This window comes from Homarus americanus, unplaced genomic scaffold, assembly GCF_018991925.1.
Source record: "Homarus americanus isolate GMGI-L3 unplaced genomic scaffold, GMGI_Hamer_2.0 scaffold31037, whole genome shotgun sequence".
Lineage (NCBI taxonomy): Eukaryota > Metazoa > Arthropoda > Malacostraca > Decapoda > Nephropidae > Homarus > Homarus americanus.
Window position 1 is genome coordinate 9,820,099 of NW_024722227.1, and position 27,708 is coordinate 9,847,806.

Sequence of the window (27,708 nt, forward strand, 5' to 3'; positions counted from 1 at the left end):
GGTGTTAGTCATGGGCATTGCATCAGCCGCGGAACAAGGACGTCTGCTACAACAGATTTTGCAAAAGTGTCCGAATTGTCGGAATGGAGAGGATGACATCCTGGTCTGGGGCAAGGATACGAGTGAACACAACAGTGCTCTGGAAAAAGTACTGCAAAAGTTGAAGGAGAACAACCTGACCATCTACCAACACAAAAGTGTGTTCCACATAGATGAAGTTGAATTCCATGGATTCACTGTATCCAAAGAGGGCATCAAACTGACGGATGAAAAAATCGAAGCCGTGAAGAGGTTCAGACGGCCAGAAACGGTTCAGGAAGTCCGCAGCTTCCTAGGTCTGATCAACTACCTGACCAGGTTCATACCACGATTAGCGACATTGAGCGAACCTCTGAAAAACCTGACGAGAATGAACAGCAAGTGGACCTGGACAGAAAAAGAAGAGCAGTGCTTCAACAAGCTGAAGAACACCGTCATGAAGAGCGAGGCACTCATGCACTTCAACCCTCAACTACCAACCACACTATTTGTGGATGCTAGTCCGGTAGGACTAGGGGCAATGCTATGCCAAAACCACCAAGGGGTACTCAAACCCATCAGTTATGCCTCCCAAACACTGACTCAGGTGGAAAGACGGTATTGTCAGCTGGAGAGGGAAGCCTTAGCCATAGTTTGGGCATGTGAAAAATTTCATCTATATCTTTACGGGAAAGAATTCACCATCATGACCGATCACAAAGCGCTAACGACCACCTTCAGCCCGAAAGGCAAACCATCAGCCCGTATACTCCGGTGGATCCTAGGCATGCAACAGTACGACTTCACGGTCCAACACATCAAAGGAAGTGACAATCCGGCAGACATACTGTCTAAACAACCCCTGCCATTCGATGCTCAAATCTCTGAAGAAGAGAAACTGGCAGAGGGATTCATCAACTATGTGGTTGCCAACGGGATCCCGAAAGCTTTGACACTGTCTGAAATTCTCGAAGAATCGGGGAAGGATCCGACTATAAGAGCCCTCGAAGACGCCATCGCCAAGAATGACTGGACAGATAAACTAACGGAGCCTTTCAAACACGTACGTGCAGAAGTGACATCAAAACGGGGACTCGTGTCGAGGGGATCCCGGATCGTAATGCCCCAAACACCACAACGACGCACGATGCAACTCGCACATGAGACACACCTGGGAATGGTCAAGACCAAGGCGCTACTCCGAGGCAAGGTGTGGTGGCCAACTATCAACAAGGACGTGGAGAAGGCAATCATACAATGCAACCCATGTGCAAGCCTCGACACAAGAAAACAAGCCAATCCGGTGAATATGTCTGAGATGAAGGGGCCGTGGGAGGTAATTCACGTGGACATATGTGGACCGATCCCTAGTGGTGACTATGTGCTGGGAATCATCGATGCAGGATCCTGGTGGCCAGAAGCCTTTGTGGTCAAAACTATCAACACCGATACCGTTATGACCCTGATCGAAGGATGCATCACTACACACGGCAACCCAGCGGTCATCGTGTCAGATAACGGACCACAGTTCAGAGCCAAGGAGTTTGCACAGTTCTGTGAATAATGGGGAATAAAACACCACAAAGTGACACCATATCATCCCCAAGCAAATGGGGAAATCTACCGGTTCTTCGCGACCATGTTGAAAGCACTATGAGCGATGCATACTGAGGGGAAAGATTGGAGACAGCAACTCAGTAAATTTTTGATGCACTACAGGAACACTCCACACTCGATGACCGGAGAGACGCCAGCCAAATTCCTCATGGGAAGGAACATCAAGGTGAAACTCCCCCAAGTGAGTCATGACTTGGAAGGCACACAAGTGACATGTTGGGATGTGGCACGCAAGAGATAAAAGAGAAAAGGAGAAACTGAAACTCCGGACAGACAACCGGAATAAGTCCAAACTAGCGGAATTGAGACCAACTGATCAAGTGCTCCTGAAGCAAACCAAGAAAGACAAGCTCTCAACTAATTATGATCCTAAACCGTGGACGGTAAGTGAAAGGCGAGGCGATTCAGCTATTCTACAGGGAGGACCCAAGAATATATTACGCAGCACATCCCAGATGAGAAGAGTTCCAGGGAGATGCCAAGGAGGAAATGATGGCAGCAGAGACAGTGACACAGACGGAAGCCACAAAACGGCAGAGAGAACCGACAACACCCATCGAAACCGGGAAAACAACCAAGCCGCCAACACGCCGAGGACAGGGATGGACGAGTCCAGGCAGGACGGAACAGCGAGGAGGAACCACTCGCTGCTAGGCGACCACGTCGTACTATAGTAAAACCAAAGAAATACCAGGGTGGAGCTGAAGACTTCGGAATGGATGGAAGTGAAAGCTCTGGAACGGATGAAGTTGATGACTCCGAAATGGATGGAGAGACAAGCGACGAATATAAACCCGGCCGTTCATGGAACTAAAGAGAACGGCAATACAGAATTGTCATCGTGAATAAAAGGGAGGGGAAGATGTACTGTTCCAAGCGTATAGTCATTGGAGTGTGTGTACTAGTATATGTGTGAGATGGTGTAGCCTATGTGTGTTAATTCCTGTTCTGTACATATCAGGTATTGGTGCCTTCTGTATTGAGACAATAAACACCAACAAAATCAAACAGTATATTACTGACCGACAGTAAAACTCCTATAACAATTAATACAATATATTATTGTCGCTATTTGGAATAAAATTTAACTGTGGATTAGTGACATGGTTTATAAAGAGAGGAAAAAAATGACATAAAACAAAGAATGAGCACTGAATTCTCTTCCTATATCATAAAGTTAACACTAGTATTTTTATTGAAGGAAATGAAATTAGTTTTTTACCAGTTTGCCAGATGAAAACACCACATAAAATATATCAAATTGCTTCTTTTTTTACCAGTTTGTTGAAAATGGTAAATATTGTTTTTTTTCTTTATCAGACACTATGTGCTAAATACTGTAGTCACTAATGAAAAATATAAGAATGGAAACATATCCTCTTGATCAGACATGAAGTCTGACAGACTGACTGGCCATCAACTTCTGCAGCTCTACCTGGTGCCTGTCTGTCTGACCAGCCACTAAGCCCCCCAGTGAGAGCGTTGGAAAGGAAATTATTGTACTATAGATCATATTTAATTTGAAATTTAAAATTACCCAATGCTTGTAAGCCAATAAATGAAGAGAAAATGAGCAGTCATGTGATTTGCTTTATTTCCAATCCTGAAAAAAAAATCAATATTCTTTCATAAAGAATGCTGCTAAAACAGGTGATTTAGTGGTGCTGCAGTTTCCTTTTTCAAAAGTAGCCTAATTTTAGGCAAGTAACGGCACCATTTTATTGCCCGAATGGGCGGGTAAACTGCAGGTTTGGCAACACTGCCCTGGCGGCATTTTTTAAATACGTCAATATAATTGGCTGTTTACATCCTGGGATGAGAAGTCACAACCTCATTACCACCAAGAATACAAACTAGTGCCCACCTAGGTGCCTAATTATCTACCAAACGAAGCATTGCACAAGAAATGATTATCATATCAGAAGTCGCTGATGAAAATAAAGTAAGAAAATAAACAGTAAAGGAAACAACACGTCCGCAGGTCAGTCGTCAATATTAACCCAGAATAAATGTTGGACAAATAGTGAGAGTAAGTAAAGGTCTGTGACTGGACAAATAATCACATCGTAAATTGTTTAAACAACAACAAAAACCACAAAACCTGACCCACACAAAATTTAACTAGGATTGTTAGGATAGCCTGTTGGTTATTATTCGTTTTTATCCCAATAGGTACTTCATATTTTTTACCATTATCACTAGGATTCTTTTTAGCTTAGGTTAGGTCAATTAAAAAACAACAAAATAGACTATAAAAATATTATCTCATACCAAGTGGTCAATTTACAGTAGTGCACCGTTCTTTCTTTGGGTATAAGAAATACGTGTAAAAAAAACAAACATAGAAAATCACCCAATAAACAACCAAACCAAACCTAACCCTATTTTGGTATTATTGCAGTTTTGGCCAAAACACGGCCGACCGTTTTAACCATACCGAACTTTTAGATCTCCTTATTTGGAGTATTTCTAACCCCATTTCAACCAGGGAGCAAAGAATAATAATGTCAGAAATGAATTTTATAGTATTTCCATACTTTTGAGGAGGCATAACGCTAAAACGGATACTTCCCCCGGAAATAAAGGTCAAACTCGATTAAATCATACCAAAATACACAGGATAAACTAAATTTGGTAAATTTTCACTTTAGGACACGAGTCCCTCGGGGTTGACCAACATGTTTTTCCCAGCTTATTTTGGTGTGTTTTAAACGAATCTGACCTTCATTTTTGGCGGAAATTGCTCATTTTTGCCCTCCCCCCCAACAACCAGCGATGTGTTAATCCGTCTACGATAGGAAGGCCTGGGACCACACCTCACTCATATAACACCATCTGTGAGGGAATTACTACACCACGTGAGGCCCCTCATAACACCATCTGTGAGGGTTTACTACACCACGTGAGGCCCTCATAACACCATCTGTGAGGGAATTACTACACCACGTGAGGCCCCTCATAACACCATCTGTGAGGGAACTACTACACCATGTGAGGTCCCTCCTAACACCATCTGGGAGGGAGTTACTACACTACGTTTTTGCTGTTCAACACCTACAATAATCTGTATGTTCACTGTATGTTCCTTTACCTTTCTCTAATGAAGGCTTTTGTTAAACCACCTATGTATGTAATAAGGCATTTATGTCCAATGTATATTTTCAGCCTTCGGGCTGCAGAACTTTTTCAATAAACCGTCAATTATTATTATTATTAATAGGGAGAGCCTGGGAAATCAAGGTTTTTGGGTGGGGAAGAAAACAAGTCATCTAACCTAACAAAACCTAACCTATCCCCTAGCGGGGGGCTCTGACCCCAGACCCTCGGTAGATCTGGCTTAAACTAACCTAAATGCTTCAGTAAAATACTTTGGGGCGCACCATACCCAAAAGCACAACACCTTATTTAGAAGTGGAAGGACCAGGGATACGTAAGAATTGGATAGAATGGTCGTCTTTCTCGTAAAACTCTGCAATAAATTAAAAACAATTGTAGGAGCACAAATGACAACCAACCTCCACCACGGCCATTGTGAGACTGGTCAATGAAATTACCCAGGCTGCTTCCTTTGAATAAGGTAAAATGTGATTGGTCGAAAAAAATTCGCGTGATGATATCAATACACCATTGGTCACGACTGGATGACATCAGTCAATATTGCACATGCATGATGCGCCGATAGCATCTCCTCACAGACGAAGACTGAAAACTACACAAAATCAATTAAATTAAATTGTGTTGCTATTATCCATTTTCGCTTGGTATATATGGGGTTCAATATGCTCAGAATAGGGAGATGTAAATGTTTCAGTAGTTTATAACTCTCAGGCGCACTATGTCCAAAAGTAAATTAATGCCCTAATTTCTAAACTACTAGGGCACATTAGCCGAAATTGCATTTTTACCCCCAACCTAACCTAATCAGGGGGATCCATTAGGTTAGGTTAGATACACCGGTTCACTAATATAAAAAGACCATTGGGTAAATTGGGGTAAGAGAATGTTTCCTGCTGTCTGCTTTCTTCAGTGAGTCAGCCCTTTGTCTCTCAGTCATTAGCATATAAAGTGCAGTACATATCAGGCCAAATTCTTCATAAACATTAAACATGGTTTTCATAAGTTCAGGCTTCTAGTTTCCTTGTTCCCAAATTACATTTGCATTTTATGTATCAAGACATATTTCATTAAAGACCCTGTCAAGATACAAATACCTGTACAATACAAAGGGAAAGAAAGCTGTGACTATCTCCTTAAACTTTACCTCAGTAACATATTATCAAATACGAGTATATACCTCAAGAAAATTTGGGTCATATATGAAGTGTGTATGTGTGTGTATAGTGAAGCATGTAAGTAGATTCAGGCATGGAGTAATACGTCATATAAACACAACCATCATGTTATGACTGGCTGAAAATACTCGTCATAGTACATTGCAATCACAACCATACTAAGGCCATAATTCCAAGGTATTATTGAAGGAACAAATAATCTTCAATTTGCCCATAAAACGGGATAACTACAAAATAAAAAAACAATCACCACTCACAAGCCCAAGGCATTAAGACCCAGCACACACCTCACCTCACCCATGGCTGCTGACTCACTGTTCTTGCCATCAGCCATCAGCGATACTACGGCTACATATCATCAGTTACCAATTACTGTTATAAAACCCATTTAAATGTGGCCCTATATCTCTCTGTCAGCTTAACAACACTGATCATTATTTAATATTATACTTTATTGAATATTCGGAATTTGTTTACACTCTTTTTAAACAAATTTAATTCGGAACTTCGTTAGAGTGTCACTGAGGAAAATATAGTTATCAGTTAGGTTAATAATTTTCGTCGCTGGTGTCGTCTGCATTGCTTTTTAAAGAATTATAATCTTATTATTTATTTTGTGTCTATGTTCATAACGGTCATTGACAGGATGGTCGAAATTATGTTTTTCCTTTAAATTTCGAGGTGTTCTCAATGAATTTCACATTCATTTATGGAGCAAGTTGACTATAAGGGAGATACAACTCTCCTTATGCGTCAGTTTGAACCCAAGAAACGTGTGTGAAATTCATGAAAACCTTACCAACCCAACCTAACATGACCTAGGAAGCTGATTTCACTCAAATTTTCTTACCACAGATCCCTGAAGATTGAAGAAAACTCCCAAGTGGCTAGTGGCATACAGAAGCAGCTCAAGGTGATGAAGTAGGAAGAGGGATATAGCATTGCAGCTAGCTGTTTTAAAGGGATGTTAAAGTCAGAGGAGAAACATTTTTCTTCTTTTTTTTTACGGGGAATAGCCCACCCGGGCACAGGTCATCGACCCACAACGGGGCCTAGGGGGCGGAAAAATAAGAGTAAAAAGAAATTAAAAATAGAAAAGAAAAATACTATATTAATCTACATCACGAAGATGCCGGAAAAACAGCTTTTTGAAGTGAGACATTGTAAGAGTATGGAAACACAGAAGAAGGCAGAGCATTCCACAGTTTGGCTGTGTGAGGAAAGAAGGATGTACTATAACGGGTTATTCTAGTGTGACCGACATCCACAAAGAAACGGTGGGCACCGCGGGCAAGACGAGTGTTACGAGTCCATGGCTTTACTGGCGGTACGCAGGATGCCAAATCCACTGTACGTTGCCCGTTAAAATACCTGTAAAAGAGAGTGAAGCAACATTGTGGCGAAGAGAAAGGGAAGAAAGATTATCAACTAAAGGAGGAGAGTTAATAAGATAAAATGCCTTTGATTCCACCTTATCTAACAGTTGGACAGAAGAAGAGCCACCCCAGATATGAGAGCAGTAATCCAAGTTAGGACGAGTGAATCCCAACAGGATGAAGAAACTGCAGTATTTGAGACTGAATGTGAGAAGGACCTACAGTAGGTGTGTATGTTGACAATGAGCTGAAGTTCTCGGGCCATTGCGAGAAGAAGGTAAATCAGGCAAATAAATAATTGGGTCTTATAAGAAGGTCGTTCAGATATCTAGACGGAAGTCCCTCGTAACGATCTTCAAGAGTGAAGTGCTTCCCCATCTGGAGTACTGTAACCCCGTCTGGTCCCCGAGATACACTATGGACTGTCAGTTGGTTGAAAATGTTCAAAGGAGGGCCACCAGACTGGTGCCTGCACTTCGGCACCTCAACTACTCTGAGAGATTGGAGTTCCTGAACTTGCCTAGCTTATACTATAGACGGGCAAGGGGCGACCTAATTGAGGTGTATAAGCATCTCAAGGGGCACTACTCAGTCGAGTGTCCTTACTTACAGCTGGCGGACGCTCGCCCCACAAGGGTTCACAGCTTAAGATTGAAGACGCCGCAGGTCCAGAAAACTGTGAGGGCAAACTTTTTCGGAGTTAGAGTTGTGAACTCTTGGAACAATCTGCCAGAAAGTGTTGTGACGGCACTGAGTGTGAGCTCTTTCAAGACCAGACTTGATCAACACTGAAGCAGGTTCAGGTACACTCAGGAGCCGGTGCATGCCAACAGTGCGTAACAGAGACGTGACCGATCGCCCAAGCGGCTAACGAGCCGATCAGTGGTGAAGAGGATAAAAGTAAAAAAGTAAAAGCATAAACTTGAAGTGACTGCTGGAGTGAAGTAACTACGGCATCTGTACAGCATTCCCAGCTTTTGGGAGGCAGCTTTAGTAATGTTGAGGATGTGTGGCTTCCATGACATATTAAAGGAAATGGTGAGACCTAGCATATCTATTTTAGAATTTGGCAGAATGATTGCGTCCTGAAATGTGATTGGTGGAAGATCATTTAATTTTGAAAGTGTAATTGGTAAATTCTGTGTGTTATTACTATTGAATTTAACCACGTTTCTACCTCCCCATTCGGAGATGCTGCACAGATCCGCATTGGTAGATGCAATGATAGCCTATCAGCTCTAGAAACAGGTCTAGTTTGAGAATTAGGGGGAAGGGGAAAATGTGAATAAGAGTGAAGAGTAGAATCATTAGCGTAAGGATGGATAAAATTAGTCGGAGTGTGAAGTAAATCATCGATAAAAAGAAGGAACAGAGTAGGGGAAAGAACAGAACCTTATGGGACACCACTATTTTTTTTTTCATATGCGCCACTTATCAGCTTATTAGCCGTTTGGGCGGTTTATCCAGTGTTAGTCCAGGAGGAAACCAAGGACCTTGAAACCTGTGGTGTTTGATAGTGAGGGTCACACTAGATAACACCCTTCTCACTTGTGTCCGGGATGAGGCTCGAACCCTTGACATAGTAAAATGTTAACCAATACAAGTTTTGATGCCACAGCAATATCATACTAAATCATACTTACACCGTATACCAGCACTGTCTATATTCATGCACTAACTGTATACTGTACCTACATAATTTATATACATGCCTATCCAACTGTTAACCTGTAGGACACTTTCACTGAATAAATATTATTATTACTATTCTTGAAACTTCGAATAATGTAACCTGATCTTCAAATATTTTTCCACTGTAGCTGCATAATCTTAAAACCTCCAGTCTTAAATTTCGAATAATACAATGATTGTAGTAGTGTAGTTTTAAAGCTGTACTATACTTTTTTTTAAACTTTGATCATTAATAAACTAGCGAGCATAAAATAAGATGTAAAAAAGTAGTCACTGTCAACTTTTGTGTACCAACTTGTAAAAACAGTGATATTCTTTATATCACTACTAAAATAGAAGTCTGTTCAAAAGAACTGCAATAAAGTGCATTGGTTAACTATATCTAACATCTATTTATTCACACACTACACGGCATTTCTTACACGACACACTACCTACACGACATACGCTTCACGACACAAAACTTAAAACGCACACCCGGTATTTCCTCCTCAATATTTTGTTGTATTTCCAAGAAGTTGTTAACTAATCTTGTTCGGCCATCATGACGTCCATCTACGTCACCTGGGCTAAGAACAACGATGACGTGCGTCTTCTGTGTGTCGTTATCATGTATTAGCCCTTGTCTCACGGCAATAACAATTATATAAATTTGGGTTTATACATTTAGTTTATATAATCCAATCACCCTACTGTAATTTTCCATAAGCTGTGAGTGCCATGTGCTGTTCAGGTGAGGGGAAATTCCGCCCCACAAGGGGTCACAGTCCAGGATTGAAAAAGCCACAGGTCCAGAAAACAGTGAGGGCAAACTTTTTCGGGGTGAGAATTGTGAACTCTTGGAACAATCTGTCAGAGAGTGTTGTGACGGCACCGAGTGTGAGCTGTTTCAAGGCCAGACTTGACCAACACTGAAGTCTGAAGGAGGTTCCGATATATTCAGGAGCCAGTGCATGTCCGGTACTTGCCAACGTAACAGAGACGTGACCGACGGCCCAAGCGGCTAACGAGCCGATCAGTGGCGAAGAGGATAAAATTAAAAGTGTTTGCTACATTTATTCCTGGCAACTTGGGTGTTGTTATATGGTGATTTTCTGGAAAGAGATGTGGCTCAGCGTCGTTGTTTATTGTATAGACTGTAAAGTTGCAAGTTTTTGGCCGTTGTTTTCTGTACAAGAATTTATTTTATTTAGTATTTTCTCCGTTGCGAAAGTGTTTTGAATACGTAAAGCTGAAAAATATGATTCGGAAATTAAACAAATGATAAACGCAAGGTTACATGGTCGTAAAAATAAGGGGCGGAGTTCCTCCAAGTAGCCTTGTTAGTCAACACAGAGTACAAAGTTCTAAATGTACTGAAAAAAAATAGAAACCCAAACTTCACAACTTGCACATCAATAATCTGAAGATTGATTACTATATTCCAAGAAATAAACTTGCAAGTCTCGACAGGACGATGAAAAATCCCGTTTTGATCTTTGAACCGAGGCCCATTTGCACACGTCCAGTGACAATAAACCCGGTTTGGATGATGTTTTTAAAGAGAAGATTGGGGTGGTGTGACCCAGCTGCAAGGCGGTAGAATGGCGCTCCCTCACACCACACTACATGATTGCATGACTTGCCACCTTTCACGCCAATGTGCTCCTATTATCAAGATGAACCAATTGTGCATTTGATTCATACACATTCAGGGCTAAATAACTCCTCCTTAGCTTGATGGTTCCATTAAAATCCAAAAGCTGCAAATTTATTCCAAGGTTCAGGTAAATGTTTAAACACAGTAGAGCCAGACTTTCGGTAGCTGAGTTGGCTTGGTGAAACTTTCCACCTATTATCGAGTTTTATGTTTATATTGTGAATGGAGGCTGCATCAAGGAATAGTATATGCTATTCTTTACAAAAAACAGTCTTTCAGTATTGTAAATAACGTTCATGATAATAATACAAGTGTCTGACACACACACACACACTACTACTTTGCTGTCACTCGGAATCGAGGATGACGATCATCCAGCTATAAAAAAAATTATATGAATATATTAAATTATTATTTTTTATTAAATTATTAAGGATGTTACCATCGTTGGGGAGCTCTGGGGTGACTGAAGGCCGATACGGGACTGGTCTATCAGTTTCAGATGAAATGCGGGTGGAGATGAAATGTTTGCCCAACATATCGTACCGCGCACCAGGCAGTTAGCTTTGAGATGACGTGCAGAGCTGGGCTCCTTCTGCCCAATATATTGGACTGTATAAGTGGTATAAATAAGCTTTGATGAATTATAATGCAATTAATTAATTGAGTTGTTGGAAGTGAATATGCAGCGAAGCCAGAAATATTATAAAATATAGATAATAAAGGAAATAAAAAATACCAGTGTTATTATAGATTTGTTCAAATTAGTAACATTATATTCGACCTCCATGCAGTGGTAACATTCACTAAACTGTATTAATATAATATAATTTAAGCAATACCAAGTGTATAAGCACGTACAGTAGCTAAAACAACTATCTGTGCATACTTTGTGGGGAACAATATGAGACTGTAGTGGATTTCTCCCCTACAAGCGCTGTTTGTCGCTGAGTAGCCGACCCCGCGAATTCCACAGTGTGTGCCTCGTGGTGTAGGTCAACCAGCGCCGCCCACGGAGCGGGGGTCAACTATCTACCCACGCCTACCTCCGCTATAAAAGACCTGACCTCGTGGTGACCACCCTCTTTTCTACCTACACCAACCAGCAAGCAACACCTCCTCCTCCTCCTGCCTGGCGGCCCTTGCTCCCGCCGGCGAGCATGGCGACCCACAAGCTGTCCTCCTCTGAGCACCCTCACCAACCAGCTCTCTCTACATCACGCTTGTAACCACGCTGCCACTTCCCAGGTGCGAGTGTAAGACAAGGCACACGACCGTGCCCTGATAAATGAGTACAAGTCAAGGCACACGAACGTGCCCTGATAATTTAGTGAGACAAGGCACACGAACGTGCCTTGATAAATGAGTACAAGTCAAGGCACACGAACGTGCCCTGATAATTTAGTGAGACAAGGCACACGACCGTGCCCTGATAAATGAGTACAAGTCAAGGCACACGAACGTGCCCTGATAATTTAGTGAGACAAGGCACACGAACGTGCCTTGATAAATGAGTACAAGTCAAGGCTCACGAATGTGCCCTGATAATTTTAGTGAGACAAGGCACACGAACGTGCCCTGATTTAAGAGTGGTGGAAACGAACGCAATTCAAATTACCTAAATAAGCAAGATGTCGGAGATTGGGTATATTGATGACATGGAAGGAGAGTCGGACCTAGATGGAAGCAAACATTGTGACCTAATGACAATGGATCCGCCCGCCGATGTACAATCAGAGAGTGGTGAAACAGGAAATGAGCTTGCAATATCAGGAGATCCATGGGAAGGTCACAGTAGGGAATTGGATTGTCAACAAGCAGTGGCCAGAGCTGAGGCAGCGTCGGATGAAGTAAACCGAGCCCTGCGAGAGCTTAAGGCAGGGTGGATGAAAACAATGCACACTGGAATGGTGGCGGGTCAAGAGACATCAGCACTAACATGAAGAAGTGACAGCTCACAGCCTTCGACAGAGAACTCCAGCAATTATGAGAAGCCAATAGTACGGGAAGAAACCCAGCAACAGGCATCGGACATGTCGAGGAAATGGCATCGTCTTTACCGCCAATGTTTGCAAACAAAGCGCCTCAAGTCACAATTATGCATCCACAGAGAGAATCAGGGAAGGGTGAAGAAATAAGGGAGTTAGTGGCTACGATGCGCATGCCGCAAGCCACCCTTCCCAAGTTTAAAGGACAAGGGCGGGCGGAGTTTTGGACCTTTATGCATGCTTTCCGTCGATACATGACAAATGCGGCCGTGCCAGAGAAGTACAAGTACCAACTGCTCATGGATGCTTGTGAAGGAGAAGAGTTACATCAAGCAATCATGGGATGTGACTATCTAGAGCCAGACCGAACCTACAACAAGGCATTCAAGATCCTGGAGGCAAGGTTTGGAGATAAGTATGCATATGCGGACCAGCTGGTAAAAAGGCTCATAGACGCTCGCTCAGTGGGGGCGTTCAACGACGAAGGGCTGTGAAAACTGGCATCTCAGCTACAGGGTGCAGTAAGCCATCTGGAGAATCTGAACTTGATGTCTGAACTTGAAACAAGGCAGACCTTCAGAACGCTGGTGATTAAGCTTCCCCCCAAATTGAGGGAACGCTGTGTGGATGATGTACGAAATTATCAGAAGTTGACAGAACAGAGAACGGGGCTGGTGAAGTGGTTAGAGCTATATTTGGAGGAGAAAGCGGTGACGATGGATGACATGGCTCTGCTATCAAGCGAGGACAGTCAAGAAGGAAGTAAGAAAAGACCAGAAGGATCATCGTCAAGCAAACGTGCCGTGGGCCTAGTGACTATCAGTGAAGCAAAAGGCAATGGAGGAGAAACAAGCTCTGGAAAAGGCTCGTGCCCAGTGTGTTCCAGAGCACATGGATTAGCAGGGCGCGACAAATTCCGGAGCATGTCTGTGAGGGAGAGGTTAGAGAGGGTAAAAGGATTACGTTGCTGTTTCTTGTGTCTGAGAAAGGGCCACCTTGTTGCTGAGTGTTGGTCACGCTTCAGGTGTGGCACTGATGGGTGCAAAGAGAAGCATTCTAGACTGTTGCATCAAGAACGAAGGGAGGCACTTACTGCAAGTATGTCAAACACAAGCAAGGGTGGCATAAAGCGAAATTTTCAAGGTCTCGTGAAACAGGAGTCAATGGCAGGCACCTCTGATGGTGGCATGGCCCAGAAAGCCAACGACAGTTCGTACATGGCCGGAAAAATAGGCCAAGTCTATGCTACAGGGACAAAGGACGGCCATGAAAACCCATACAGCTGCAAAAGCGACATCTGACTATCGGCGAAAAATGCCAAGATTGTACTGCCCATAGTGAGTGTGAAGATTCGGGGAAAGGACTCACACCAACGAAATCACATGAGAACATTAGCTCTCTTGGACTCAGGCAGCAACAGGTCGTATTGCACCAAAGATCTGGCACAGAAACTAAGGGTGAAAGGGACACCTACCCTGGTAACCATGGGTACACTTGCCCAAGAGATGATACTCGAGTTCAGCGGAGGTAGATCTAGAAGTGGTTGGCGCAGGCATGAAACGAGGCAGAACCATACTTATGCCGAAAGTACTCATTATACAAAATTTCCCCACAACGCTGCACAACTCCGTAGCGAACACAAGTGATATCTCAAGGTGGACCCATTTGCGAGGTGTGGAATTACCAGAATGGCAGAGCAACAGCATAGAAATTCTGATAGGACAAGATGTGCCACAGGCCCTGGTACCCTTGGAGGTCAGAGCAGGAAGGGATGGAATGTCATTCGCCATAAAAACGCGACTGGGTTGGACAGTGAATGGACCGGTGGGGCACCAAGACGCACAAGGAGTTTCATGTCAGGATGCCTGATGACCGAAACTGTCGTGAGTCCTGAAACCCATCTGGAAAGACAAGTTAAGCTTTTTTTGGGGAGCTGGAAAGTGGGGACATAGGAGCCTTGCAGTCAGCAGCTCATTCACTTGAGGACAAAAGAGTGTTGAGGCTATGGTCAGAGACAGGCATCAAAACTAATGGTCATTACCAATTTCCCATACAGTTCCGTAATGAGAACACGGAACTCTCAAATAACAAGGCCGTGGCGGAGCGTCGACTAGATGGGCTTCGAAGGAGACTATCCAAGGACGCATGGCTGCGACAAGGATATGTAGAGGAAATAAATAAACTGCTTGCTGAAGGATATGCTGAATCAGTGCCTAAGTGCCAGTTGGAGTCAGAGACTGGACTGGTCTGGTATCTGCCTCATCACCCGGTGTTGAACCCAAATAAGCCAAACAAAGTACGCATAGTTTTTGACTGTGCAGCCAAACACAAAAGGACATTGCTGAACGACCAGGTACTACAAGGTCCAGACTTCAACAACAAATTACTTGGAGTCCTGTTTAGGTTTCGCCAAGGAACTACAGCCATCATGGCAGATGTGGAGGCTATGTACCATCAAATCCATGTAGCGCCAGAACATCGAGATGCGTTAAGATTCCTCTGGTGGGAGAATGGGGACCTGAGTAGAGAGCCAGTAACTTACAGGATGAAGGTGCACATCTTTGGTGGGGTGTGGAGCCCTTCATGTGCAACTTACGCTCTCCGGCGCACATTTCAAGACCACAGATCCGAGTTTCCCGACATGGTGGCGCAAGCGGAAGTCAACTTCTACTTTGACGACCTGCTCATGTCGCTGGACTCATCAAATGAAGCATCAATGTTAGCATGTCAGCTTCGAAGACTGTTGGCGTGTGTGAGGCAAGGTATTGCATTTCCCAGGGCAGACGCTTGCTTGATAGAATCATACGACGCTGCGTAGTGTGCCGATGGAACAATTGGAAAAGTCGGCATCAAAGGCAAGCTGACTTACCAATAGATCATGTCACTCCTGGAAAGGCTCCATTTGCTTACGCTGGAACGGACTGTTTTGGTCCATTCATTATCAAGGTAGGGAGGAAACAGGTCAAGCGCTGGGGATGTCTGTTTATATGTCTAACTATTAGGGCTGTTCATCTAGAAGTCTTGGCCTCATTAGACGCAGATGCCTTCCTCAACACAATAGCAAGGTTCTCACGACGTAGAGGTACACCAGAGCGTATTAGGTCGGATAATGGGACAAACATGGTAAGGGCAGCCAAAGAGCTCAAACTGGCAGTGAAAAGTTGGGAGCAAGATGGCAGACTCAGAGGTGCCTTACTGAAAGCAGATATTGACTGGGTCTTCAATCCACCAGCTGCCCCATACATGGGTGGAGTATGGGAAAGGCAGATTCGCACAGTAAAGAAGGTTCTGCAGGCGATTGTGGGCTCACAAGTCTTAGACGATGAACGTCTGCAAACACTGTTCTGTGAAGTGGAAGCCATTGTTAACGAGAGGCCAATCACCCCGGTTCCAAACACTCCAAATGAACCAAAGGCTCTCACTCCTGCTGATCTTTTGCACTTAAGCCAAAAGGGTAATCTTCCCTTAGGTGGAAGGTCAATAGGCGAATCATACCACAGAAGGTGGAAGCATGTCCAGTACCTTGCAGATCAATTTTGGAAGCGCTGGCTGACGGAGTACCTCTCTCAACTCAGAACTCGACAAGTGCATTTCAGACCACGGCGCAACTTTCGCCCAAGCGAGGATGGATTTGTACGACAGGCAGTGGTTAAGACGACGACGTCCACAATGCTGTGACCTGTGACAAAATTATGCTTGTTGGAGGGAGCAATGGAAAGGGATGACGGAGTCGGCCAGGAGAATGAATTGGTATCGACACATGAAGATAGTGATGTCCGAACGTCAAAGGAATGAGATGTCCTAAAGAGCTGATAAGTGCTGATAGCCTGAGGGCAGCGACAGTCACAAGAACGTGACAAAATTAAAAACCACCAGCCTGAGGGCAGCATAGTCACAAGAACGTGACAAAATTAAAGTTGAATACCACCAGCCTGAGGGCAGCATAGTCACAAGAACGTGACAAAGTTAAAGTTGAATACCATCAGCCTGAGGGCAGCATGGTGACAAGAATGTGACAAAGCATTAAGTATCAAAGGCCTTACATGGTTTTGAGCGTGAACGCTCAACGGAATGGGTGTTACCGCAAGCAGTAATGAGTAGGATGACACATAAACAAACATTATGTTAGGCTGTAAGTCATGTCATGTTTATTGGGTGTGCCTGCCGGTATACAGTGTGTAGAGTGTTGAGATGGTTGAGATGAGAGGCCCAGAAGGAGGTTGGAGTGTGTGAAGGAAGTTGTTTATGTATAATTATAATCGCCTGACTCAGCCAGGGGGCCAGGCTATCAGGTGGGCATTTCAGTGTAGCTAACCCATATCTTAGAGGCAACACCTACCCTGACTTCTCCCTCGACTTTCAACACGTAAGTTTAATTAGTACTTATTGTGTACACAGGTAGACTGTGTCCATTGCATCATTTATCAGTGTGACAATATAGAAATATGGCAAATTGAGTACTCATTGTGAGTGTTAAGATTAGACTAATTACATAGCCAAGATTGTTATATAAATATATATTGGATTAAACATTTATGTAGGAGTGCCTATGTATGACTTATATGAAATACTAAATGAATTGTATTCAACAGGTTTGACCGAATTATAATGTTTGTGTACAACGTGAGAAGTCTCATTCACCCTTTAACCGCCCGGATGGCGGTTACAATATATATATATATATATATATATATATATATATATATATATATATATATATATATATCATGTAAATCCACAATGAAAACGTGGATAAGATAAATCTTGATAAAATCACACGGGAAAACGGAAACAACGGAGTACCTTAGCTTTCGTCTTTATTCAAGACATCTTCAGAGCAACTGGATTATGATAGTTATTTTGTGGGTCCTTATTTTTGACCTGACCTGACTAGTCACGTCACCCTTCTCTTAAGCTCCTCTACGTATGTTTTGGTGTGGGGATTAGTGGATGACATCATTATGACCTGACCTCATGTTTTTAAGGTCACCCTGTATATTTAAGCCTCTCTCTGTCCATGTAATCCAGTTGCCTCTGAAGATGGGATGGGTGTGAAAGGATTCTGCCCTGTATGGGCCAGTCGGCCTCCTGCAGTATCCCACTTTCTTATGTTCTTATGTTCTTATATATATATATATATATATGAGCCCATGACTGTGACCGGGGAACGCTACCTCTGGACCACCAGGATACTAAAAGCAGTCCTAAACTCTGTTATATTTCACACAAAGCCTGTTAAATTCTACACAAAATGGGACCTAATTACAGTAATTGTCTTGGTTAGGATGGTAGTTTTCTGTTTTTTACCAGACAAATTGTCTCTATTTCAAAGCCCTGCTCACTTCATACGATCAAAATTTTAATTTCTTACTTGAAATAAAAAAGGAAAAATAACTCGAAACATTAAAATTTGTGGCAAAAGCGCTATGGAGTAAAGTATTCTTATTAATTTTTTGCTCTACCTCCCTTTATAAAAATCAAATTACTTATCTTAACCCTTTAATTATTTATCATAGACATTTAAAAAAATATCCATCAATCCTTATGAAGAGAGTGTAAGGCATTATATCTTTCCTTAGATTATATACATGGCAATTTCACTGACTAAATATTATGGCAGTATTACCATTATTCCAACGTTAATATTTCAAACACAAAGCCTGTTAAATTCTACACAAAATTAATTACAGTAATTGTCAGTTTTCTGGACAAATTGTCTCTATTTCAAAGCCCTGCTCACTTCATACGATCAAAATTTTAATTTCTTACTTGAAATAAAAAAGGAAAAATAACTCGAAACATTAAAATTTGTGGCAAAAGCGCTATGGAGTAAAGTATTCTTATTAATTTTTTGCTCTACCTCCCTTTATAAAAATCAAATTACTTATCTTAACCCTTTAATTATTTATTATAGACATTTAAAAAAATATCCATCAATCCTTATGAAGAGAGTGTAAGGCATTATATCTTTCCTTAGATTATATACATGGCAATTTCACTGACTAAATATTATGGCAGTATTACCATTATTCCAACGTGGAATAATGTAGCCTGACCTTCAAACTGCTTCCACTGTAGGAGCCTAAGCTTAAAACCTACAGTTGTGTAGTTTTAAAGCTGGACTTTACCTTTCTTTAAAGGCGTTGGTCATCAATAAACTAGTAAGCACAAAATGAGATGTGAAAAAGTGGTGTCTGCCAACTGTTCTCAACGTGTAATTTGTAAATTCGGTGATGTTCTTTATATCACTACTTAAATAGTAGCCTGTTAAAAAAATAAAATGCAATTGAAGAACCGAAGGGAGTATATTCCGAGAAATTATTCCTACTTATCAAAAGTTGGATGTCAATATAAATATATATATATATATATATATATATATATATATATATATATATATATATATATATATATATATATATATATATATATATATATATATATATATATATCTTGCCTCTGAAAATAATGTGAATAAAGACGAAAGCTAAGGTGTCCGTTGTTTCCATTTTCCCGTGTGATTTTATCAAGATTTATCTTATCACGTTTCATTGGTTTACATGAAATATATATATATATATATATATATATATATATATATATATATATATATATATATATATATATATATATATATATATATATATATATATATATATGTAAAATATAAATAAGTTCTGCTATAACGCGATAGTTGTGTTCTTGTAAAACATCGTGTTATAGAAATTTGCGTAATAGAAATAACAGGGCTTATGGAGAAAATAGGGTTAGGTGCAGACTATTACTCGAAATCGAAAAAAATTTAGTAGTTAGCCTAACACAAAGGATAGCACAGTCTAAATAAATGTTACATTCATATCTAATAATGAAATCATACAGTAAATGTAACACTTTACCTTGAAAAAATATGAATATAACTTGATGGGGGAGAAGGGTGATTTTGAGGTTGATAACATCGAGCTTCTCTTCAAGGGTTATAGCCTTTCTTTTACAATCATCACCGGGAATGCGATCACCAGAATGCTTATTGGAGATATTCTTCTTTACCATATTCACAGTTAATACAACAAAATTGGAGAAATAGTGAGCAAAAATCGCGTTACAGCAAACAAGCGTTCGCGTTACACAAATATCGTTCCTCTATTCATAAATCGCGTTAGAGCTAATTAGCGTTGTCAAAACACGAGTTATAGCAGAACTCACTTATATATATATATATATATATATTTATTTATTTATTTATTTATATATATAGTTATAAGGGTTGGATGTAAACAGGGCGACCTGAGTGGGTCATCAACCCTCAACCACCGTAGAAAGACTTTAAATGAGTAGCCAGTTTGTGTCAGTATCTGTGTATAGCTTATGGCGTATAATACCGCTGTATAAGTGTCTTGGGAATACAGTAGCATCATTTCTTGGGTGTTTACCTAATGAAATTATTATAGCAGGCGGAGGCGTGGGAATTTCACGATAAAAACCGCTAACAACTTTTATATTTTCAGCATGAAGGTTATTGTTACTGAAAGTTTGCACGAAAAACTGGCAGTAGTTTCAAAACTATTGTATTTCTGGAGAAATTAGTTTTTTCATTGCTATATAAGAAACAAGTGAAGCTTTGTGGAGTCGAAATCGTCTACAACTTGTCAATATGATTTGTTTTTATGTACGAGTATTTCTAAGAAGTGAGGACAGAAACAATTACAGTCATTGCTTCTTTTCTTTAGGGATGATTACAAGAAGTTTCTAGTAAAGACTTTTGTCCAACAAGGAGAGTAACCTGTTCCATCCTACTCTTCTGGCGAGTCCATGACGAGTACTTGTATATTCAGGTAATTGGAATTGAATTGATATTGAAACAGATTATTTAGCCATTAAAGTACAGATACAGAGTCGATAATAATAACAATATTAACATGGCTGGGCCAATTGAGAGACTGAGCTCTCTTGAAGGCACCTGATATATATATATATACTGTACATTGATCTCAAGGAAGTATTAGTCTTTCACATTTACCTGCACTACCAGGTGTCCTCTCGCTCACCTGGTACTCTCTAATAATGTCCTGACTACTTGCCTGAGTACTGGCAGGCTGTGAGGCAGGGGTGTGGTGAGGCAACACGTGAGGCATCGGTGTGGTAAAGTAGGGCAGCACGTGAGCCGTGAGGCAGCTTTGTGGTGTAGTGTGACAGCACGGGAGGTGGTGGGTGACTGGCCTGTTGAGTTGGCCGTGACTGTGCACTCTTCACCGCCGTTGTCTAGACCAAACTAAACAAGCGGTAAACACAGCAAAACTAAACCAACAGTAAACAGGGAAAAATTAAGCCAATATCGTCTTAGTGATGTGAAAGTGAAAATCGATGTAGGACTTTTAATGCTAGACACGATAGTATTTTTGAAAACTCAATTTCCACCGAGTTGGAGGTACAGCCAGGGTCACAGGCCTATAACCACACAATCACTGCCACATGACAAAGCTTTTATTTTATTTTATTTTTTAGGGTGTTGTGGTCACGGCTGTGATAAAGACCAACCAGGGAGTGTAGTACTGTGCCTTCAGTTAAATCAGTTCATAGTTGTCATCAGTGAATGCAGAAGAGACTATAAATATCTTAAAGATCTTAAAGTGAATACATATTGGCAATCAAGCTGGTAAGGACAACTGCCAGCCTATACGTGTCATAGGTGCCACAGAGACTTTAAATTTTATTTTATTTGTGTGCTTTCTCAAGGACTGAAACTGTGCCTACAATACACCACCCACAGGGAGATACAGTGTACACAGTCGCAGACGACAACTCTATAGGCAACAGAGAGTAGCTAAGTACTTTTTCTCTCTTTATTTTTTTAAATAGGTGTAGATTTATACACAGTCTGCACCCCCCCCCCCACAACAACAACAACAACCATGAGTTTGATATGTGATTACTGCAGGGAGACGTCGGATATGGAGGATACAGGCCTGACTAATGCAACGTTTAGAAAGTTACTAACTGCCGTAAAGCATGATGGCTGTTGCTGGTATTGCTCTGGCTGCATAGTCAAGGTGAATGAAGCGATTGCAAGCCATAAGGGAACGAGTTCTCTAGGGACGAAAATAGATGAAGCAGGAGCCCTGCTGGTTGACAAACTGGAGCAAGTTGGGAAAGAGATCCTTGCTAAGACTGAGGAAGTAGCTGATAGAATGGAGGTGGTTGCTTAGAGGAGTTATGCTGACGTATTAGGAGGGCCACGGGGGGGGGGGCGGAGAGTAATGCAGAATCAGTACAGGTTCTACAGCAGATTGGGACTTTGAAGAAGTGTGTCGAAGAAATGAAAATTAACGGACCTACTGTTAGGGGAGAGGAGGAACACCAGGAACGGCTCCAGCGCAGGAACAATGTAATAGTTTTTGGAGTCACAGAGAGCCAGGCGGAGGGAACTGTGAGTAAGGAAACACACGATAAGGTGCTGTTTCAAAATATTTGCACAGAGGTTCTGAAGATTCCAGCAACCCCTCAGGATGTGAGGAGGCTGGGACAAAAGCAGGGGGCTAAGCCTCGCCCCCTCAGGATCACACTAGTGAGTGAGGAGGAGAAATGGCAAGTTATTCGGCAGGCAAAAAACTTAGCAAGGAGCGAGGCATTTCGGGATGTATTCATTCACCCAGACCGCACGGTAATGCAGAGGGAACAGCACAAGAAGCTCCTGCAGGACTTGAAGCAGAAGAGGGAGGAGTCGAGGAGGAACGGGGACAGGTGTACATGGGTTATACTCAGGGGGAGGGTAGTGGAAACAAGTGTGCCGACACAGGGCCAGGGGGCAGCAGTGCACCCTCCACCCACTCAACCCCCCACCCGGGAGGCGGCACCAGCTCAGCCTACCGGACAGGAGGGAACGAGCGCCGTGTAAACAATGACATTTCTAACCACACCCTGCAAAATACAGTGTACTTAGCAAATGCTGCAGCTTCTGAGAATGTGGGTGGAGCGGGTTTATTACTAAGAGCAGAGACGTTACCGAGAACAAATTCTGGCTTGAATGTCATGTACACTAATACTGACACGTTCCTTGATAAGAGGGAGGAGTTTGAAACACTACTAAGAGTACACCAACCAGATATTGTAGGAGTTGTAGAACTGTTGTACAAGAACAGGAGAATCGACCCAGAGGAATGTGAGTTCAGTATTGCTGGATATGACTCATTTACGAACCTAACTCAAGAATCCTGCAGGAGGGGTGTGGTTATCTACGCTAGGCAAGACCTTAGAGGCCCAGTGGCGTAGCTAGAGTGTGTGCCGCCCGGGGCGGCCCTTGAGTTTGCCGCCCCCCGTGCCCCTACAAAAAATACATATTGCACAGTGACTCACTCTTATATATATATATATATATATATATATATATATATATATATATATATATATATATATATATATATATATATATATATATATATTAAATAGTTTGCCTTACTGTTGTCAGACAAAAGCCACCCCGATCAAAGTAGGGGGCTTTTGTCTGGGTGGCTTTCGTCTGGGGGGCTTTTGTCTGGGTGGCTTTTGTCGGGGGGGCTTTTGTCTGTACTCCAGTGAGGATAGTGTCTTAATATAAAATCGCAATGCTGTGAAACAAAATCTTAATATTTAATGTGAGTACCGCAGCAAAAGTCACATCAATATTTTTTAACCAATACTTTAATATTTCTTACCTTATAGTATTATGTCTTCCAACGATGGAGACTTGTGCAGAACTGAAGTGAATTGCTTGTAACTGGTGGATTGGTCGGCTGTACATGAACTGATATGACCCGAGACTGCATAGTTTTGCAGCTACTGGAGACGTTAATTCTTCCCTTTGTATCGGCGGCAAGTTAATCCTCGTCGTGTCTGACCTAACACCTGACCCACACCACATGAGCTCACTGGCGTACTTGTTTGAAGTTGTTTCCTTAATCCTCAACAGGTTACAGGTTGTGTGTGTGGGGGGGGGGCGCATAGCAAGGGGTGTAGCTCATGACGTGGCCGTGATGATGTGGGTCAGGTGTTAGGTCAGACACGACAAGGATTAACTTGCCGCCGATACAAAGGGATGGATTAACGTCTCCAGTAGCTGCAGATATGGGTGATGAGCAGACCCAAAAGTGCCGCCCCCCAAAAGTGCCGCCCGGGGCGGACCGCCCCCTAGCTACGCTAGCTGTTATTGTTACAGTGCCAACGATACCCACCGACGAAGAGGCGACTAGATACAGTACTGGATCAAAACAAAATGAAGAGAAGAGAAAAAAAAAAGAAAAGAATATCAAGCAGGGAAAACTAAACCAACATTAAACGGGACCAATCTAAACAAACGCTAAACAGAAGAAAACTAAACGAACAGTATACAGGGAAAACTAAACCAATATCATATGAATCAAATTAAACCAACAAAAAAAAGGATAAAACTTAACCAACAATAAACAGGACAAACTAAACCAACAGTAAAAGTTCAGTATTCGTTATTTCTTTATTCGTCTTGTCATGATCGTGATGACGGCTAACCTGAAAACCTTAAGGATTCATATTACGCTCAAACGTCCACAAAACCTTCCGAGTCCCCCAGTGGAAACGTCCCCAGTTTTCTCTGTTTCCTTGATGACGTCATCGATAGGCCGTCTTTGTCTAAAGGGAACTTTGAATATAATCTGCGGATTTCGTAGCAAGACGCTGTATGTTGGGACCTGTTGCCATCCAACCCTTTGTAATCAATTTAATTTTTCTTTTGATAGCTCAGTCAGAGCATTGTTAGTGAGGATAATAGTAGGGAATGAAACGGAGTTCATAGTCTCAGTTTCAACGTCAGAGTGTACAGTAAATTAATTCATCGAAATAGAAGTAGGTGGACTCCCTGACCTATTCTGAGTGAGGGTGCCGCTGGCATTTCAACTGTTAGTAAGTGCTCGCCCCTTCACCCATACAGGTGTAATTCGCCCTTCTTTAAGTGATTTGACCCAATTAATAGTTGATTGTGCAAGTGTTACAGTAACGTAGTTGATATGCTCTGAGTGAAGTCATATTTACATCTTTAACGTCCCCTGAAATGTGATGTCGTTGTCACTGTTAGTAAGTGCTCGCCCCTTCACCCATACAGGTCCCTAACGCAGCCTAGGCTGTGTCTGTAGCGTGGATGTTGTATCCATTATGTCTGGGGAGATGTCCGAGGTCCAGTAGGATCAGTTACCTTCGTGAGACCCGGCCGTCAGACACTTCAGACTACCTATGGCCCCCATAGCTGGCTTGTCTGGCCCTAACGCTCGGCCTGCAAGGTGACCCCGGATCACCAAGCCACACACCACTACCAGCCCCCATCATTGGTGGATGAGTGTCTAACTCAGTAGGGCTATTTGTGTGGTGGGGTTCATCCACTGGGATCTTCAGAGTTCGTCGGAAAGTACCCCATGGTGGCAGGACCCCATGGCGGTTGCTTGAGTATCACTCCTGACGACTGAGTGTTGTAGTGGCAGTTGTCCCTGGTCTTTATGGTGCTAAGTGACTATAAGAGTTATGTGTTATTGAAAATGTCCACCCAGTAGTGGTGTGAGTGATATTGAGTATGTCCACCCAGTAGTGGTGTGAGTATGTTGAGCCTGAGGGCCTAGTACTAGAGTTCGTCTGTTGGTACATATATTCTTTCTCCTACTTTCATATTAATGTTTAAATAAATTTTGTATTTGTATATTGTGTCTATTATTTACCTACAGTATCTACCGTTATTTCTTCCCTATTACTTGATACTATCATTACACCTACCCACGAGCCTCCTCTCGTCACGCTACCAATGGTAATAAGTATTAGAGTAAATAAGGAATTGTTACTGACACACAGGCCCTTAAAAGGGAGGCAGCGCAGGCCCTTATAGTCTGTCTGCCCTCCTGTCTTTATTATTATTATTATCATGAAGTTTTCTGGAAGTTTTAAATTATGTATTTTTTTTTTACTCTCAGTTCACTGGCACACTTTGTTTACTCTCATGATTCACTGATACACTTTATTTGTGCTTGTGATTCACTAGAACACTTTGTTTACAGTTGTGATTCACAGGAACACTTTATTTACGAACCTTTCTCGAGAAACTTGCAAGAGGGGTGTGGTTATCTATGCTAGGCAAGACATTAGAGCCAGCCAGGCGAGGGTACAGGGAGAGGCTGTATTTGAAGAATCCAAGTGGTGTAAAATTAAATTAAAGGGAGGAGACTTACTTTTTGTCGGATGTATCTACAGATCCCAAACTGTAGCTAACTAAACCAAAGGAACTTAATAACCTTCATAGACAACGCAGCGATGCTCAACCCAAGCCACCTCCTTATCATGGGGGTCTTTAACTATGGCGACATCGACTGGAGAAATTAGTCCACGCCAATGACATAATAACCCCGCTACTCTTTTTCTGGAAACTCTGAGAGATAATGTTCTGTTCCAACATGTTAAGGACCCGACTCATGACAGAGGGGAGCAAACACCCAAGCCACTGGACCTCATCATAACAAACGAGGAGGGTATGGTGGCCAAACTGGAACATCTAGTCCCAGTTGGCACCAGCCACCATGTAATGTTGTCCTTCAGATTTAACTGTTACTTGGTTCACGGCAAAAACCAGGCCAAGGTGCAAATATTACAAGGGAAATTACGACGGGATGAGGGAGGAGATGAGGGGCATCCACTGGCCTGACTAACTAAGGCATAAGAACGCAGACACTACGCTGAATATCATAGCTAGTAAAGTGAACCATTTGATCGAGAAATATATACCCAAGACCAAACACAGTGCCTCTAGGAATACGAGACCCCTACACATGAACCTTGCGGCAGTCGACAAAGTTAAGAAAACCCCCCAGAAATTCAAGGCGTGGGTTATGTCAAACGATCAGCAGGACAGGAGGATGTATGGAAGAGCCAGGATCCAAGCAAAGTCAGAGTGTAGAAGAGCTGCAAAGGAGTTCCAGAGGCCGGTTGCAAGCGAGGTCAAGACAAACCCAAAGGCGTTTACCGCTATGCAAACTCGAAATTAAAAACGCGAATAGGAGTATCGGCCTTGAGGCTTGAAGATGGTAGTTACGCAGATTCTGACCTGGACAAAGTGGAGGCAATGAACAGTTTCTTTTCCTCGGTGTTCACAAGAGAGGAGGCGATTAATCTTCCTGCGTTTGAGGACAGACGGTTCGACACAGCACTGACCTTCATTGTGTTCACAGAAGAGGTTATAAGAAATAACTGTCAAAGCTAAAGGTTCATAAGAGTCCCGGCCCTGACATGGTGCATCCCAGAGTGCTAAGAAAGTTGTGCAACGAGATTGCTGAGCCCCTGAAGATCCTGTTCTGCAAATGCCTGGAAGAGCAAAAGGTCCCCATTGATTGGAAAATGGCTTATGCGAGTCCTATCTTCAAGAAGGGCGACCGTCACTCCACGAATAACTATAGACCAGTGAGCCTGACCAGCATAGTATGTAAAGTACTTGAGAGCGTTCTAAGAGATGCCATGATGGAACATCTAATACGAAACAACTTTGTAAAGGATTTCCAACACGGTTTTATGCTGGGACGCTCCTGCCTAACACAGTTACTCAAGGTCTTCGATGTTTGGACCCAAATTCTGGAACAGGGTGGTAATATCGACAATATATACCTAGATATTGCCAAGGCTTTCGACAGCGTACCCCATGAAAAACTGAAAATTAAACTGGAAGGGTACGGGATTCGGGGAAGTGTCCTAGCGTGGATCGGACACCCCTTGATCGCAAACAGTGTGTGGTGATTAATGGTACGAAATCGTCATGTGTACCAGTCACAAGCGGGATACCACAGGGCAGTGTATTGGGCCCGCTGTTGTTTGCTTGCTTCATAAATGATATGCCTGAAGCTGTACATTCCTCCATACAAATGTTTGCAGATGACGCCTAGTTATTTCGGGAAATTAAGAACCAAGCAGACTGTGAAGAGCTGCAGAAGGATCTCTGTGAGCTCCAAGAATGGTCAGAAAAATGTCTACTGAGATTCAATGTCACGAAATGTAAGAAGCCGCACCTGGGACATGCAGTCTCGTTCAAGATTCTTCGAACACTACTGGAGACAGCT

The 27,708-nt window shown here is 42.4% G+C and overlaps 1 protein-coding gene across 3 annotated transcripts in view; it reads right to left on the reverse strand.

Moving 5' to 3' along the window:
- The window catches only part of LOC121862376 (kelch-like ECH-associated protein 1), a 141,526-nt gene that overhangs the window by 73,937 nt on the left and 39,881 nt on the right, over positions 1–27,708 (reverse strand). The window contains exon 1 of one of the 3 annotated variants that reach the window (XM_042360634.1): positions 6,185–6,235. The exons of the other annotated variants lie outside the window; for them this stretch is intronic. The gene's annotated coding sequence lies outside the window, so the exon portion shown is untranslated. Of the gene's footprint in view, positions 1–6,184; positions 6,236–27,708 lie in introns of those variants that run through there. 3 annotated transcript variants of the gene reach the window in all.